The sequence below is a fragment of the Mobula birostris genome, chromosome 7 (genome assembly GCF_030028105.1).
Source record: "Mobula birostris isolate sMobBir1 chromosome 7, sMobBir1.hap1, whole genome shotgun sequence".
In the NCBI taxonomy this organism is placed as follows: domain Eukaryota; kingdom Metazoa; phylum Chordata; class Chondrichthyes; order Myliobatiformes; family Myliobatidae; genus Mobula; species Mobula birostris.
Genome location: NC_092376.1, coordinates 38,202,586 through 38,217,068, shown reverse-complemented (window position 1 = coordinate 38,217,068; position 14,483 = coordinate 38,202,586). Strand labels below are relative to the sequence as shown.

The following is a 14,483-nucleotide window of genomic DNA, read 5'->3' as shown; positions in this document are numbered from 1 at the left end:
GAATATTCCCCAGGCTGCTCCACGAGGCGAGAGAAGAGATTGCTGAGCCTCTGGCTAGGATCTTTATGTCCTCGTTGTCTATGGGAATGGTACCGGAGGATTGGATGGAGGTGAATGTTGTCTCCTTGTTCAAAAAAGGTAGTAAGGATAGTCCGGGTAATTATAGACCAGTGAGCCTTACGTCTGTGGTGGGAAAGCTGTTGGAAAAGATTCTTAGAGATAGGATCTCTGGGCATTTAGAGAATCATGGTCTGATCAGGGACAGTCAGCATGGCTTTGTGAAGGGCAGATCGTGTCTAACAAGCCTGATAGAGATCTTTGAGGAGGTGACCAGGCATATAGGTGAGGGTAGTGCAGTGGATGTGAGCTATGTGGATTTTAGTAAGGCATTTGACAAGATTCCACTTGGTAGGCTTATTCAGAAAGTCAGAAGGCATGGGATCCAGGGAAGTTTGGCCAGGTGGATTCAGAATTGGCTTGCTTGCAGAAGGCAGAGGGTGGTGGTGGAGGGAGTACATTTGGATTGGAGGGTTGTGACTAGTGGTGTCCCACAAGGATCTGTTCTGGGACCTCTACTTTTCGTGATTTTTATTAACGACCTGGATGTGGGGTAGAAGGCTGGGCTGGCAAGTTTGCAGACGACACAAAGGTTGATGGTGTTGTAGATAGTGTAGAGGATTGTTAAAGATTGCAGAGAGACATTGTTAGGTTGCAGAAGTGGGCTGAGAAGTGGCAGATGGCGTTCAACCCGAAGTGTGAGGTGGTACACTTTGGAAGGACAAGCTCCAAGGCAGAGTACAAAGTAAATGGCAGGATACTTGGTAGTGTGGAGGAGCAGAGGGATCTGGAGGCACATGTCCATAGATCCCTGGAAGTTGCCTCATGGGTAGATAGGGTAGTTAAAAAAGCTTATGGGGTGTTAGCTTTCATAACTCGAGGGATAGAGTTTAAGAATTGTGAGGTAATGATGCAGCTGTATAAAACTCTGGTTAGGCCACACTTGGAGAACTGTGTCCAGTTCTGGTCGCCTTACTGTAGGAAGCATTGGAAAGGGTACAGCGGAGATTTACCAGGACGCTGCCTAGTTTAGAGAGTATGGATTATGATCAAAGATTAAGGGAGCTAGGGATTTATTCTTTGGAGAGAAGGAGGATGAAAGGAGACATGATAGAGATATACAAGATATTAACAGGAATAGATAGAGTGGATAGCCAGCGCCTCTTCCCCAGAGCACCACTGCTCAATACAAGAGGACATGGCTTTCGGGTAAGGGGTAGGAAGTTCAAGGGGGATATTAGAGGAAGGTTTTTTACTCAGAGAGTGGTTGGTGCGTGGAATGCACTGCCTGAGTCAGTGGTGGAGGCAGATACACTAGTGAAGTTTAAGAGACTACTAGACAGATATATGGAGGAATTTAAGGAGGGGAGTTATATGGGAGGCAGGGTTTGAAGGTTGGCACAACAACGTGGGCTGAAGGGCCTGTACTGTGCTGTACTATTCTATGTTCTATGACTACTCTTAGAAGACTGTGTTCATTTGTAGTTGCCTTATTCTAGGAAGCATGTGGAAGCTTTAGCGAGAGTGCAGAGGAGAGTTACAAATGTGCTGTCTGGATTTGAGAACGTGTCTTATCAGGACAGGTGAGTGAGCCAGGACTTTTCTCTTTGGAATGTAGGAGAATGAGTAGAGCCTTGATAGAGGCATATGAGATGATGAAAGGCATAAATAGTGGACAGTTGTCACTTTTTTTTCTCCCCCAGCATGGCTGTGGCAAATATGAGAATAAATTTTTTAAGGTGATGGAAGAAAGTATAAGGGGGAATGTCAAAAGTGAGATTGATCTTGGAGTACATTAAATGTTCAGCACACTATCATGGGCAGAAAGGCCTGTACTATGCTGTACTGTTCTGTTCTATGTCATTAACATGACATGACATGAATGACCTTGACTCCACTCTGCAACGGGCTATCCGGCCTGGACTTGTGCCAGGCTAGACCAATATATACTGTGGAAAGGCCAAATGTCAGCTGAATAAACAACAAAGCTTTAGGGACAGATCATATTCTTGCCAAAAGCTGTACTAGGAGACCTCAAGCATTGCAGTTATGAGTATCTTGAAGAAAGGAAATAAATTGTATTTGTGGTAACTACAGTGGGATTTCCCCGGTGTGTGCTAAAGGGAAAGTTATTATAGGTATTTTCTTCAACTGCCGCCTCCTAGTGGCCAAAGCAGTCGCTCTGGATTTCAGTGTGGATTTTGACCATTTTGAGGTATAGTACACTTGATCTTAATTGTTGGCAACTCCTAGAGCAGCATTGTTGATTGATCATACTTGGTATTTTATATAAAACTTCTGGCTGTCAGTTGAGAGAGACTGGTTTATATTATTAAATTTGGCTGCCCTCAAAAATTCATCTTTAGCCTATGTCTTCTACATGATGAAATGCAAGCCATGATTTTAAACAGTGGATCCAGAACAAGCTCCATTTTGGTGCACAGTAATGTCTTTATGTCATTGCTCCAACACCTGCCTTTAATTGTTCTCACTTTAGTATTACATCTCATTTCCACTAAGTTTCCTAGAATGGATCAAGTGTAGGGCAACTGGGGATACTTACTTGGCCTCCACTCCACTCCACTCAGGGTAGTAATGTATGTCACCATATACTACCCTGGGATTCAGTTTCTTGTGGCCATTCATAGTACAAAAAGAAATACAATAGAATCAATGAAAAACTACGCACAAAAACCAACAATGTGCAAAAGAAGTCAGTCTGCAAATATGAAATGTAAAAAAATAAAAATAATAAATAAGTAATTAGTAATGAGAACACTAGTTGGAGAGTCCTTGAAAGTGAGTCCATAGGTTGTGGAATCAGTTCAGTTTCAGGGTGAGTGCAGTTATTCACGCTGATTCAGGAGCCTAATTGTTGAAAGGTAATAACTGTTCCTGAACCTTGTGGTATGGGACCTAAGACTTCTTTACCTCTTTCCTGATGGCAGAAGCGAGAAGAGGGCATGGCCTGAAGTGTGGGGTCCTTGTTGATGGATGCTGCTTTCTCATGGCAGTGCTCTCTTTAGATGTGCTCAGTGGTGAAGAGGACTTTTTTTTTGTCTGTAATGAACTGGGCTGTATGCCTTTTTTTTTTTTTGTGAGCTTTTTCATTTTTGGGCATTGGTGTTTCCATACCAGGCTGTGATACAGTCAGGATATTCTCTGCCTGTAGAAGTTCATCAAAGTTTTGGTTGACATGCCAATTTTGTGCAAGCCTTTTTTATATATATAAAAAAAGTAGAGGTATTGCTGAGCCTTCTTTGTAATGGCACTTATGTGCTTGTTCTAGGACAGAACATCTGAAATGATAATGCCAAGGAATTTAAAGCTGTTGATCCTGTCCACCACCAGTCCCCTAATGACATGGCTCATAGACCTCTGGTTTCTTCCTTCTTGTATTCAATAATCAGCTCTTTGGTTTTGCTGGTGTTGTGTGGGAGATTGTGGTGCCATTCAACCAGATTTTTAATTTGTCTCCTCTACACCAATTCGTCAGCACCTTTGATTCGACCAATAACAGTGGCAAACTTGAATATGGCATTGGAGCTATACTTGGCCTCACAGTTATAGAAGTATAAAGCGAGTAGAATAGGGGTCGGCGCACAACCTCGTGGTACATCTGTGTTGAGGGAGGTTGTGGAGGAGGTGTTGCCAATCCAAACTAACTGGGTCGGTCTGCAATTAAGGAAAATGAGGATCTAGTTGCACAAGGTGGTATCGAGGCCTAGGACTTGGAGCTTATTCTTTGGTTTTGAGGGAATGATAGTGTTGAATGCTGAGCTATTGTCAATGAAGAGCATCCTGATGTATGCATCTTCACTGTCCAGATGTTCCGTGCTGTGTGAAGAGCCAATGAAAGAGCAGTTGCTATTGACCTGTTGTGACAGCAGACAAATTGGAGTGGATCCAAGTTGCTTCTGAGGTAGGAGTTGATATGTTTCATGACCATTGTTCATCACAGTGAATGTAAGTGTTACTGGATGTGTTGTTTGCTTGCCTTTAACTGCTGTTAAGACCCTGAGCCATGAGATAGAACAAAGCTAGAACATGAAATGAACCTCTATTCAGTAAAACCATACAGCCTCAAAAATGCAACAATGCATCCGGAGCACGATTATTTAAAAGGCTTCCGAAGAGAATCTGAAGCATTGGGAACAACACCCCCAATCAGTGAAAGTAACACTGGGATTGCTTGTCAGTTGATCAATTGGCATCGGTTGCTTTGGCTCGCCAAAACATTTCCCCCTTGAAGATGACTACCTGTTGGTTTTGAGCTGAGGGTTGATTTGGATTGGAACAATGAGCTTATGCTGGTGATTAGTGTTTAGTGGTCACAGGCTGTCATGTTCTTGTTGCAGTGTTGACTACAGTTGGTGTTGGTGGTTGATTCAGTCAGGGTAAATTGAATACTTTGAGGAGATGAAGGTCCATTTCTGTGTTTGATGATCTGCCTGACGAACTGGAGCACAAAACCACAACAGGTTCATGTGGCAACACTAGGGATGTTTGTCTACAAGAACTTTGTAGAGTGCTTCCCCATTTTTTTTTCTTCTTTGACAATCTGACCTGGTACCTGGGGGGTCTTGACCATTGCGATAATGTCTGGCCCACACCGCACCTCCAGGCTTGAGTGACTTCACCCATTGATCAAGGTCGGTGTGACTGTCTTTTTGCACCAGACTGTCTGTTGTTTTGCATGTTGGATGCTGTAGCTGCATTGCAACCAACAGTACGCAGTTTCTTTCCCAAGAGCATTCAGCTGGAGACTTCCCCTCGATCCGGATACAAAGTAGTTCGATATGTCAGTGTTGAGAGCTTCGGCTGGTGCTCCTTCCTTTCTTGATTTCAGAAACAACTGTTTGAAGGTATCCACAACTCTGTCTGCATGGCTGTTGTCTGTGGATGATAGGGGAGGGAGCTGGGTGAATGGATGTGGATTGTTCTACTGTTCTGGCAGAATGCAGCAAGCTACTGTGCACTGAATTGGGTGCCATTGTCAGAAATGAGCATTTCTGTCATTCCAAAGCGGCTGAAGATCTGCAGCAGCTGTTGAATGGTAGTGTCTGTCATTGTTGACTTCATTGGTAATACTTAGGACAATTTTGTATAGTTGTCACCCAGGTCGAGATAGGTACACTCAATGATTGTGCCAATAAAATCAATATGTACTTGACTCCAAGCTCTGGTAGCCTAAGGCTATGGTTGTGGATTAGCTCTACTTTGATTCTGTGTTGCCATAGAACATTGAGTACACTGCTTGCATGCAGGTGTGATATCTTCATCTATGCCTGGTCAGTATACAAAGCTTCTTGCCAGGGCTTTCATTCATTTGATGCACAGTTCACAATAGTGGAATAGTTTCTTTACTTTTAGTTGAAGTGTTCATGGAATCACTACTCTGTCTCCAAACATTAGGCCAGGGTTCAGAGGTGGGAGCGATTATATGACATCGCTAGAAGGGTATGATATCTTCCTTAATCTAACTTGCCACCTGTAATTGAGGTATCTGGAGATATGCGGAAGATGAGGATCTGCACCCAATTTCTCCTCTAATCTTGTTGACCATGACTGGAAGACCTTCAACACCATCTGTTACAACCTGGTGGGCTTCACAATCAACTGAAGTCACACCCATGACTGTCATCATTTTCAGTAACTTGCTGATTTGAGTCTGGAGAGGGCATCTGCTTGACTAAGTTCCTGGGTTGATGTGTTCTTGATTTCAAAATCGTAGGCTAATAATGTTGTTGCCCATCTTTGTAGATGGTTAGCAGGATGTCTTCAACCTGAAGATGGACAACAGTGGCTTGGGGTCAGTAAGGAGAATGGAGCATCTGCCATGAAGCATCTTGTGGAATTTCTTCATGACAAATATGATTCCCAAGATTTCCTTCTTGATTTGTCCATAGCTCCTTTATGCTGCGGTCATTGATCTGGTTGTATGCATGGCAACTTTTTCTGGACCATCAGGGAAGATATGGGACATGACGGCATCTACCCCATAGTTGGACGTATCTGTCACGATGATGATTGGCAACGCTGTGTTGAAATGTGTCAAGAGAAGGTCAGACAACATATTCTTCACCTGATTGAAAGCCTCTTGGGATTGTTTGACCATCTGTGCATGGCACCGTTGAGTGGCTCCCTCAGCTGGTGTATGGCTGGGAGGAATGCTGAATAATGACTAATCATGCCCAAAAATGCTTGTAAAGTGACCACATCTGATGGAGAAGGCATTTTAAAGATTTCAGTGATGTTTTCTGGATTTGAGCGACAACTGTGGTGAACCACAGATACTTGATTGAAGACATGGGGGCGGGGGGCTGCATTTTTCTGCCTGAAGTTCAAATCAAAAGCGTTGTAGATTGTTGAAAATTTGGTCCAGAAGTTGGCATAGTTCTGTCTGATACGTGCCCATCATAATGATGTAGTCAGGGTAAGCAGCAATACCGTTAATACCACTCAGCATGGTATCCATAAGCTGCTGAAAAATTGAAGGAGTCACCTTTACTCTGAAAGGCAAACGGAGGTATGAAAACAACTCCATATGTGTTGTAATGGCAAGAAACTCTTGTGGAATTCTTGCCCCTTCTTCCTGGAGGTAGGTTTCAGCCAAAAAAGAAAAAAAAATTACCTTTTAAACTCAAGATGGAGCATAGGCCATCAACTTTCTGCTGTTGATGTTTCTGTAGCAGGCAATTTCTTTTTTGAGGTCAAGTTGCTAGCTCGACACTCAAACCAGCACGGAATGAAGACATGCACGGGAGCCGGCTGAATTCGAACTTGGGACCTTCCACCCTAAACTCCAGCGCCGATGCTGCTATGCTACCAGCCGGCCAAGGCTTCAGCCAAGTAGCGTACAATTTTGCAGTGATCTGCAGATAACAGTACGTGACATGAGTTTAGATATAATGGTGATATCTGGCACCATATCAAGTTGTAGTTTGACCAACTGATTCATAAATAGATGACATTTTGTTTCCTGGTACTGAAGTCAACTTTGGATGTGACCATTAAACTCCTTGTAGATTTGATGCTTTTGAAACTTCTTGCTCTTGTGTTTCACCAGCCTAGAAGACAAAGAAGAATGGCAAAAGCCTTTTTTTGTGACCATGGTGTCGGCATTTGCTGCAAATGTTTCTTTCATCTGCAGTTTCTTGCATAATGCCCCGTGCCACAGTTCCAACAAGACCTGCTGAGTGATGATGTTTGAGCCACTGAAAACTGCATTGACATGGATCTGTTTGAGTAGGATGGAATCATATTTGAAGTTGATCAAACACCAACATTCTTGGGTGACAGTTGTAGGGTCATATCAAAGGTCTTACTGGTTGGAGCCATTTGTGAACGTTTGCATTGCCAGGTGCCTGAAGTCCATGTATGAAAATTAGATATTTCAATTGTGATTCAGTCATGTTACCAGCTTGAACTTTTCACATTCATGATTGATGACACTGGCATTATCTGATGGAAATATTGATGCATATTTAATGAATTTTAGGCGATGGTAGCATACACTGAAGAGAGGTGTCTGCTCTCCAAAATTTTTTTTTTTAGTTATTGGTTAGTTTTGCCAAATTTAAGCAACATGAAGTTGAAATAATGCTCGTGTTCAGCAGAACCCTGTTTTTGGAGCAAAGTGCATCTCTTCCATGAGTCATTTTACTGGCAAATTCGACCTAGAAGATGTATTTGTAATTTTGAACCGTGATTCAAATGTAACTCCAGGAGGGGCATCAAACCAGAAGTTGGTAATCGATGCAACAACTGACTCACATGAGTTCTAGTCAGAGTTTGACACTGATGTTGTTGGACTGTGATACCCTGCTGGTCGAGGTTTCAATTAACTTCAGCTGTGCCACCTCAAATTGAGCTTGCTGCAGTGTAAGATTGGGCGTAACCATAACCAAATGGTGTATGCCCCAGGGTTCTGAAAGAGGGGACTGAAGTGATTGTGGAGGCATTAGTAATGATTCTTCAAGAGTCAGTTGATTCTGGCAGGGTTCTGTAGACTATAAAATTGCAAATATCTCTCCACTCTTCAAGAAGAGAGAGAGGCAGAAGAGAGGAAATTTGTAGGCCAGTTGGTCTGACCTCAGTGGTTGGGAAGATTTTGGAGTCAGTTGTTAAGGATGTGGTTTCGGGGGTACTTGGGGGCATATGATAAAATAGGTTGAAGTCAGCAATGCTTCTTCGAGGGAAAATCTTGCCTGGCAGATCTGTTGGAATTCTTTAAAGAAATAACAGGCAGAATAAACAAAAGAGAATCAATAAATGTGTACTTGGATTTTGAGAAGGCCTTTGACAAGGTACCACACATGAGGCTATTTAACGAAGTTTAAGGGCCCATGGTATTACAGGAAAGATACTAGCATAGATAGAGGATTGGCTGATTGGCAGGAGGCAAAGGGTGGGAATAAAAGGGTGCATTTTCTGGCTGACTGCCAGTGACTAGTGGTGTTAAAAAGGGGTCTGTGTTGGGACTGCTTTTTATGTTGTATGTCAATAATTTAGATGATGGAGTTGATAGCTTTGTGGCCAAGTTTGCAGACGAAACAAAGATGGGTGGAGAGGCAGGTAGTTTAGGGCAGGGACCCCCGACGGGGGGGGGGGGGGGGGGGCGGGGCGCGGGGGGAGGAGGTGTTGTTCAAGTAGGGTTAAACTCACCTCAACATGTCTTTTACAGTTAGGGTTGCCAACTTTCTCATTCCCAAATAAGGGACAAAAGTAGCAGTCAAATCCTGGGACACTTTACCCCAGGTAAGACTGCCATGACCATGAAGCCTTGCACGGGCACCTGTGTGTGCCTGTGTGTCTGCTCATCTGATGGGCGCATGCGCGTACATTCCGATTTTTTTTCCCCACAAATCGGTTTTACCTTCATCTTCCCGACTATACTGTACATACATTATTTCTACTTTATATAGGCAGTGTATTTATCATATCATTCCTGCTTTTGCTATATGTTAGTGTTATTTATTTACAGTTTTATGTGTTATTTGGTATGATTTGTTAGGTTACTTTTTGGGTCTGGGAACGCTCAAAGATTTTCCCCATGTAATTTAATGGTAATTACTTCTTCACTTCACGCCATTTTGGCACGAAAGGTTTTATAGGAGCGCTCTTCCTTAGCGGGGGAAATATGGGACAAGCAACACACATCAAAGTTGCTGGTGAACGCAGCAGGCCAAGCAGCATCTGTAGGAAGAGGTGCACTCGACGTTTCAGGCCGAGACCCTTCGTCAGGACTAACTGAAGGAAGAGTGAGTAAGGGATTTGAAAGTTGGAGGGGGAGATCCAAAATGATAGGAGAAGACAGGAGGGGGAGGGATAGAGCCAAGAGCTGGACAGGTGATAGGCAAAAGGGGATACGAGAGGATCATGGGACGGGAGGTCCGGGAAGAAAGACAAGGGGGGGGGGGGGGACCCAGAGGATAGGCAAGAGGTATATTCAGGGGGACAGAGGGAGAAAAAGGAGAGTGAGAGAAAGAATGTGTGCATAAAAATAAGTAACAGATGGGGTACGAGGGGGAGGTGGGGCCTAGCGGAAGTTAGAGAAGTCGATGTTCATGCCATCAGGTTGGAGGCTACCCAGACGGAATATAAGGTGTTGTTCCTCCAACCTGAGTGTGGCTTCATCTTTATAGTAGAGGAGGCAGTGGATAGACATGTCAGAATGGGAATGGGATGTGGAATTAAAATGTGTGGCCACTGGGAAATCCTGCTTTCTCTGGCGGACAGAGCGTAGATGTTCAGCAAAGCGGTCTCCCAGTCTGCGTCGGGTCTCGCCAATATATAAAAGGCCACATCGGGAGCACCGGACGCAGTATATCACCCCGGCCGACTCACAGGTGAAGTGTTGCCTCACCTGGAAGGACTGTTTGGGGCCCTGAATGGTGGTAAGGGAGGAAGTGTAAGGGCATGTGTAGCACTTGTTCCGCTTACTGCGTCCGGTGCTCCCGATGTGGCCTTTTATATATTGGCGAGACCCGACGCAGACTGGGAGACCGCTTTGCTGAACATCTACGCTCTGTCCGCCAGAGAAAGCAGGATCTCCCAGTGGCCACACATTTTAATTCCACATCCCATTCCCATTCTGACATGTCTATCCACGGCCTCCTCTACTGTAAAGATGAAGCCACACTCAGGTTGGAGGAACAACACCTTATATTCCGTCTGGGTAGCCTCCAACCTGATGGTATGAACATCGACTTCTCTAACTTCCGCTAGGCCCCACCTCCCCCTCGTACCCCATCTGTTACTTATTTTTATGCACACATTCTTTCTCTCACTCTCCTTTTTCTCCCTCTGTCCCTCTGAATATACCTCTTGCCCATCCTCTGGGTCCCCCCCCCCTTGTCTTTCTTCCTGGACCTCCTGTCCCATGATCCTCTCGTATCCCCTTTTGCCTATCACCTGTCCAGCTCTTGGCTCTATCCCTCCCCCTCCTGTCTTCTCCTATCATTTGGGATCTCCCCCTCCCCCTCCAAATTTCAAATCCCTTACTCACTCTTCCTTCAGTTAATCCTGACGAAGGGTCTCGGCCTGAAACGTCGACTGCACCTCTTCCTACAGATGCTGCTTGGCCTGCTGCGTTCACCAGCAACTTTGATGTGTGTTGCTTGAATTTCCAGCATCTGCAGAATTCCTGTTGTTTGCGTTTAAATATGGGACAAACCAATTTAGCCCAATATACGGGATGTCCTGGCAAATATGGGACAGTTGGCAACCGTATGTTCAAGTTCAGCAGTGCGTGACAGGGAATGAGGAAAGGTGCAGCTGACTCCTATCGTTTCCTCGCGGCCCGGTGGTTGGGGACCACTGGTTTAGGGGAAGTAGAGAGGCTACAGAGGGACTTAGACAGTTTAGGAGAATGGGCAAAGAAGTGGCAGATAGAGTACAGTGTCAGGAAGTGTATGGTCATACACTTTTGTAGAAGAAATAAAAGACAATTCAGAAATCTGAGGTGCAAAGGGAGTTGAGAGTCCTTGTACAGGATCCCTAAAAGTTAATGTGAAGGTCATGTTTTTAGTCAGGAAGGCAAATGCAATGTTAACATTCATTTTGAGAGGGCTAGAATATAAAAACAGAGATGTAATGTGGAGGCTTTATAAGGCACTGGTGAGGCTGTAAATGTAACTTTGCTGGATCAAATAATGACAGCACAAAAAGATTGTTACTTATCTTTTCACCCGTTTATTTCTTTGAGCTCAGCCGGCGAGTGAACTTGGACCCAACATCAGGGAGAGACCCTTTCTCATCTCCCCGGCGGTTCTACAAGTTCACTGCTCGATGTCAGAATTGTCAGAAGTTATAAGGCCACCGATACAAAAGAACAATCAGTTTGATAACCATTCCGGTCAAGTCAATGGACTATTGGTACAGAGAACAATCAGTTTGATAACTATTCCAGCTAAGTCAATGGACTATTAATACAAAAGTACAATCGATTTGTTAGACACTCCAGCCACCTTAATTAAAGAAAAGAATGTCCTACCTGGTTTGCTGGAGCCACAACTTAAAATTACAAAGATAAGAACATCTGTCAGATTTATGCTTTAATTAAGAAAGGAATGTTCTGTCTAATTTCCATCAGGTACTGCTTTTTGTCAAAATCAAAAGGTGTGAAAAGCCCAGAGACATCCTATGTGGATCTTGGTGAACTTTAGCCCTTATCTTGTTTCAAAGAAAGCAGCTGTGAGACATTATTCAAACACAATGCAATCACAGACATAGTCAGTACTTAATTCATTGTTTACAGGGATCTTGAGAATCCCCCATTCCCTTAAACTTTATCAAGGCCTCACTTGAAGTATTGCAAGCAATATTGAGCCCTTCATCTAAGAAAGGCTGTGCTGACATTGGAGAGGGTTCAAGGGAGGCTCATAAAAATGATTGCAGGCTTGTCGTATAAGGAGCAACTGATGGCTCTGGGTTTCTGCTCACTGGAATTCAGAAGAGTGAGGGGTGACATATTGAATATTGAAAGGCCTCGATGGAGAGGATGTTTCCTAAGGTGGATGAGTTGTAGACCAGAGGACATAGACTCAGAATAGAGGGATGTCCATTTAGAACAGAGATGAGGAGGAATTTCTTTAGCCAGAGAGTGGTGAATCTGTAGAACTTGTTACCACAGGCAGCTGCGGAGGCCGTCATTGGGTATTTTTAAGGCAGAAGTTGATAGATTCTTGATTAGTCAGGGCATGAAATAGGGAGAAGGCATGAGGTTGGGGCTGAGAGGGAAAATGGACCAGCCATGATGAAATGGCAGAGCAGACTCAATAGACTAAATGACCTAATTTTGCTCTTGTATCTTATGGTTTTTGGTGAGCCATTTTGCTGAAATTGGCCGTGTTGATATAAAAAACAATACCTTATTGCAATTTGTTGTGTTTGCTAGCCTATAACTACTGACAAGACCCTGGACCCAGGAAGACTGCTCTCATGTTAGCCTCAGACTGAAATCGCAGGGATTTTGGGGTTGTTGGAATTCATGATGGTGCCCCCATGTTTTGTTGGTCAAAGTGAGCATAAAGGGAATCAAACTTGTGGGAGCAAAACCTTCTTATCACATACATTGCTTGCTTTTGCTTTGTAGGAATAGGTGACATTCAAGCCCTGACACAGCTGTCAATTCAAGTTTGTTCCACAATTGCCACTTTGCTTGTGAGATAGCTTTCCAGAGGTCATATCTGACTCTCTTGTACTTTGTTTGGTTGCCAGACTTGCTGATCAAGACCTCAGCAAATTCTGCATTTCTTTTAGAGAAGATGGAATGATTTTGAGGGATTTTATCCTCAAATGGCTTTATGAAGTCCTTGCTGTTGCATATTTATTTAGGTCCTCTGAGTCCTTGAACATGGCCCAGTCCACTGACTCAAAGTAATTCCATAGCCAGCCCTCTGTGTCCTGTAACCACCTATTTGTTCTGCTTGTCTCTGGTGTTTTGCTCTTGAGCCTCTGCAGTTAGGAGAACAGCCCTCTGTTGTTGAGCCACAACAAGCAGACAATTCTCACATATGCTCACAGTATGTTCTGGGCTCACTTTTCAAGTTTCACAGACAAAATGCATGGGCAAATTGACTTACTCTAAAAATACACAAAACAGCTGTTCCCTATCAACGTACCTCTTCTGCCAGTATTGCAATCTAAAGATCCATGACAAGATCAGTAAGTGCATCAGCACAGCTATTGGTTGTTAGAAGAAAAAAAAGCATGTTTCACAATCCTGACCTCCAGCCCAGCACAAAGCTTGTGCTCAACTAGGTAAGAATGACCCCTTCTCTCCTGTATGTTTCTGAGATGGGACTACCTGCACTAGTCAGTAGAATACACAGGAGAACTGCTACCAGTATTTTCTCTACACAGTTGCTGCGATTCATTGGCAGGATAACTGAACAATTTTCAACTTTCCCTTACAGGCTGACATCCCACAGTACTGAGTCTCTCAAACTGCTCTTTCGGACATGCCATGCTATTCACGTGCCTAACACTGTATGACTGCAACAAGCGTATTCAGCTCAGTCACTGAGAAATTACAAGGAAGGGAAATAATTCGAGCATGTTCTGGAAACTCATTAACAAGAAAGTAATATCCTAGTGAACTTCTTGGAATCTTTGACTCATGATCATTCCAAATGGAGAAGGAATGTTCACAACTGGACCGAGAATTTTAGGGTCCTTTAATTGAACGCTGAGCATAACTGCCACACCTGCCTGCCCTGTCAAGCACCAACTGCTGCAACTGTGCCCAAGTTGCACGTCCCACATTGACCTCAGAAACCACAGAACCGTAGTGCGAGCAATTCATCTTCAAAACCCGAAGGTATGCCTGAGGAGCAGTGTGTAATGTATTAATGTGACCTCTGCCAACTAATTTTTACTATTCTATGGAAAGTTGAAACATTTATTAGGGGTAAATTGCATTAATAGATATAAAAGGAATTGTGGTCCTGTCTGGCATCCATGGGGAGTAGAGAACATTAAATTTCAAAAATTGTCATTCTCCAGACAATATGGATAAATGATGCCGCCTTAATATTGTGAAATATCTCAAGTTTCATGGAAGTTTTATCTAGGTAATAGAAGCTGATTACACATACTTAGTTCCAATAAGCTATTAAATACATCCCAAAAAATACCTGAGAATGGAGCCATAATTGTTCATCCTCTCCACAAACTGTTAAAATTTCCCTTATTCCCCAGTAGTTATCTTTATTCCTCTACAGCTCTTCTCAACTCTCCAGTCCTCCCATTGGCCTTAAACAATCTTACTTGAAAACTACAGGCTTTGCTTATTTCATATTCTTTGAAAGGTGTGGATAAGTAACTTTATTTAGGATGAGGAAATAAATACAGCCAAATAGTTGAATTTTTGATTCTGTTGAATCATCACTTGTAGTTATTTTCTGCTGTTAGTGAAAGGT

At 43.5% G+C, this 14,483-nt stretch overlaps 1 protein-coding gene across 10 annotated transcripts in view; it reads left to right on the top strand.

The window, feature by feature from the left end:
- The window catches only part of pds5b (PDS5 cohesin associated factor B), a 263,499-nt gene that overhangs the window by 30,919 nt on the left and 218,097 nt on the right, over positions 1-14,483 (top strand). For 2 of the 10 annotated variants that reach the window (XM_072262923.1, XM_072262921.1), the window contains one exon: positions 13,479-13,882. The exons of the other annotated variants lie outside the window; for them this stretch is intronic. The gene's annotated coding sequence lies outside the window, so the exon portion shown is untranslated. The remainder of the gene's footprint in view (positions 1-13,478; positions 13,883-14,483) is intronic. 10 annotated transcript variants of the gene reach the window in all.